The sequence below is a fragment of the Nothobranchius furzeri genome, chromosome 11 (genome assembly GCF_043380555.1).
Source record: "Nothobranchius furzeri strain GRZ-AD chromosome 11, NfurGRZ-RIMD1, whole genome shotgun sequence".
NCBI classification, from domain to species: domain Eukaryota; kingdom Metazoa; phylum Chordata; class Actinopteri; order Cyprinodontiformes; family Nothobranchiidae; genus Nothobranchius; species Nothobranchius furzeri.
In genome coordinates, this window is record NC_091751.1 from 72,547,040 (window position 1) to 72,551,008 (window position 3,969).

Here is a 3,969-nt window from a genome sequence, read left to right on the forward strand (position 1 = left end):
GTGGTACTCCACAAGTAACCCTGGAGTATGAAGACGATTTGTCATGTTTATGTTTATTGTTTGTTTATTCATTTTGCAGGCGCATTTATCCAAAGCGACTTACAATTTATAGCCTACAGGGTGTGTTGTGATCTGTGCGGGAAACCAGAGTACCAGGGGGAAACCCACGCATCTAAAATGAAAGTTGAAGGTTTAGATTAAGCTAAACCTTCAACTTTGAAAATAAATTTAGGATTATTCTTATTCTCCTCAATTAGCGATGAAAAATAAGCAGTTCTAGCTTGTCGAAGCTTATTTTTATAAAGCACAAGACTATTTTTCCAGGATAAGTAGGACTCTTGGTGTGTAGAGCGCCATGTTCTCTCCAATTTTCAAGAGTTTTGTTCGGAAGTTCGTAAATTAGAATTAAACCAGGGAGACAACTTCCTCTGCTTAAGTCAAGGCTGGATTATAATACGGGCAAACTGGGCACAGGCCCAGGGGCCCACAGCCACAAGGGGGCCCATGCGAGCAGCAGTCTTTTTTTTCTTCTTTTTTTTTGTGCAGCAGTCTTAACGTTGGAGAAAAAAGTTGTCAAGCAATTAAAATTGCGCCTGTATTTTCTAAGTTAACACATTTCTTAAAACAACGGTAGTTTCTGCGTCTTCACTATTCCCCAATAGCTACAGTTCATTCAAACATCTTATTCTTAGTTTTCCTAATCCAGATTGCAAAACTGTAAAACCACTCTTGTTTGTAGTTTTATATCGTCCACCAGGCCCTTACTCTGAGTTTTTGGATCAGATCTCTGATTTTTTTTATCAGATTTGGTGCTAAATAATGATAAGGTCATTGTAGTGGGGGATTTCAAAATTCATGTGGACATTGAAAATGATAGCCTCAATGTAGCCTTTAGTAATATCTTAGACTCAATTGGTTTTACTCAAAGAATACATAGCTCCACCCAATCCTGCCATCATACATTGGACCTTGTGCTGACTTGTGGCATAGAGTGTGAGGAAATAACGATCTTTCCACATAATCCAGTCCTCTCGAAACACTTTCTGATAACCTTTGAGTTTTTTATAACTGAGTTCTCGAGACATGAAAGTAAATTTCACTATAGTCGGTCTCTATCTGACAACGCTGTTGCACCTTTTAAATCAACTGTTCCATCTTTACTGTCCTCAGCATCTCAGAGGAACGTAGCAGAGGGCAATATTTTCACTTCTAGCCCCTCACAAATTGATACCTTAGTTCATCATGTTAATTCCTCTTTACGTGTGGCATTAGATGATGTTGCCCCTTTAAAAAAAGAAGGTAATTAGGGACAGGAAGTTGGCTCCCTGGTTTAATTCTAATTTACGAGCCTTAAAACAAAACTCTAGGAAATTGGAGAGAACATGGCGCTCTACGCACCATGAGGAGGCCTACCTATCCTGGAAAAATAGTCTTGTGCTTTATAAAAATAAGCTTCGACAAACTAGAACTGCTTATTTCTCAGCATTAATTGAGGAGAATAAGAAAAATCCTAAACTTCTTTTCAGTACAGTTGCTAAACTTACACAGAATCATAGCTCTGAGCCATCTATTCCCTTAGCCCTCAGCAGCAATGACTTCATGGGATTTTTTACAAGTAAAATTAATTCTATTAGAAACAAAATCTTTAGCATCCTCCCTAATGCGATTTCTTCTTCCTCAGTAAGTGAGGCAGCATCAGAGGTGACTGTAGAACCTCATCTGTGCTTGAACCGTTTTGATCTATTTGAGCTTTCAGAGTTATCAAAAATATTAGCTTCATCTAAATCTTCCACTTGCATTTTGGATCCAATCCCAACCAAATTATTTAAAGAAGCATTTCCTTTGGTTACTGCCCCCATTCTAGATATAACCAATCTATCCTTAGTAAATGGATATGTACCACGGGATTTTAAGGTTGCTGTTACCAAACCTTCACTTAAGAAGCCTTCTCTGGATCCAGATGACCCAATGAATTATAGACCAATATCTAACCTTCCATTTTTATCCAAAGTCCTGGAGAAAATAGTGGCCATCCAAGTATGTAAGCATTTAAACACTAATGCTCTGTTTGAGGAATTTCAGTCTGGTTTTAGAGAGTATCACAGCACTGAAACTGCATTAGTGAGAGTTACAAATGATATTCTCATGGCCTCAGATAAGAATCTTGTGTTTGTTCTAGTCTTGTTAGATCTCAGTGCTGCCTTTGACACAGTTGATCACAATGTTCTTTTAGAAAGACTTGAACATGTTGTAGGGATCAAAGGAATGTCATGTTCCTGGGAAGGTGTTTAACCCACGACATGAAGAACCATCACAGGACAAAGGCAGAAAGTTCAAACAATGATTTATTAACCCTAACTAAAAGTGTCCTGGAGATATCCAAGTGTGAAGTAGTCGGCAAGAGTCCAAAAGCCAGCAGGGAGGGCAAACGGTGTGACGGGGTACGTCCAGGAGAGGGAGCCAGATGATGGCGGCAGAGGGCAAGTGAAGCTGGAGGAGAGGTGAACCTTGAGTGTGTAATCCAGGCGGGTTATGGTGACTTCCAGGTAGGTACATCCATCTGTGGTTCAGCGATTCCAAGTATCCTGAAGATGAAACAGACTTGAGTCCAAACACCAAAAAATCCAAGCACAAAAAACCAGATAAATCCAAAAAAACTGTGACAGCACAAATGTCTGAGCAGAGACCAAGTAAAACCTAGTACTGAGTGGCAATATTCTACCGTGAGTAGTTAATCATCCAGCGATGTGAAGTGGTTCCGTCTCCTCTTAAATAGAGCTCTGCTGCGGTTGATTAGAGGATCTGCAGCTGCCGCTGATCGGTAATGCCCCATAGCTGGTGAGTGCCCTCTCCTGGAATGACAGTCTTACAAAGATGTTGTGGAGAAGAGGGAGTACTCACCCCGTCACACAACAAAGAACAGCGTTAGGCTGGTTTAAATCCTACCTGTCTGATAGATTTCATTTTGTAAATGTACATGACAAATCGTCTTCATACTCCAGGGTTACTGGGCTACTTGTGGAGTACCACAGGGTTCAGTGCTTGGACCAATTCTTTTTACTATATACATGCTCCCAATTGGTAAGTTTTCAACGCTTAGAGTGGGAGAACGTGTTGCTGCAGGTGCTCTCCATGTCCAAACTGTGCATAAGCCAGGTCCTTAGTCAATTTAAAGTTACGCACATTTTTCACTACAATTTCTTTCATAAATCCCAAAGTTTGCGTGGAAAGCTGCTTACGCAGTTTTCTGACCCCGTTTTGGCGTAAGCAACCTTTATAAATGAGGCCCCAGAACCAGGATCTAGAAATGAACCCTGAAGTTGACTAGCAGCCAGTGAAGCTGGAGGAGAAGCGGGGTGATGTGGGTGTGTTTGGAGGACTTGGTCAGAAACCGAGCACAGGCGTTCTGAACCACCTGTAGACGGTTCAGGGAGGTTCTGCTCAGACACGTGAAAAGAGAGTTACAGTAGTCTAAGCGTGAGGAGATGAAGGTGTGGAGAACTGTCTCAAGTTCAGAGCGGGACAGAATGGGACTCAGCTTAGCAACGTTCCTGAGATGGAAGAAGGAAGAGCCAACAAGAGACCTGACATGAGAATCCAGGGTGAGAGCTGGGTCAAAGGTCACGCCAAGATTCCTGACGGAAGGTTTGGTGTGGGAAGCAAGCTGACCAAGAGAGTCTCTGACTTTGGGAACCAGCTTGTCTGGGGCACAGATGAGGATCTCAGTCTCAGAGAGGTGGTTAGTTTGGGACTTTGCGATCCAGGTGAATATTGAGCTTGGGGAACTTACAGTGGTGTGAAGAGGGAAGCTTGTGAGGGGAGGAGGTCTGGTTTGGGGTAACTCAAATAACCACCCAGGGGAGGGGGAAAGTGAAGGGTCCAAGCGGGAGCCGAGGGAGCTGAGCACAGGAGGTACTGGAAGGTCCAAGGAGGGAATGGTGGACGGTCGAGAGTCGGAGGCCAGGGACA

General features: G+C 42.6%; 1 long non-coding RNA gene across 1 annotated transcript; it reads right to left on the reverse strand.

Annotated features, from left to right (window-relative positions):
- Positions 1-2,327: 2,327 nt before the first annotated feature.
- LOC139061899 (uncharacterized) lies at positions 2,328-2,885 on the reverse strand. Its single transcript, XR_011515544.1, has 2 exons — positions 2,723-2,885; positions 2,328-2,585 (listed from the first exon to the last, which is right to left on the reverse strand). It is a non-coding gene; the product is annotated as an uncharacterized lncRNA (long non-coding RNA).
- Positions 2,886-3,969: the final 1,084 nt, after the last annotated feature.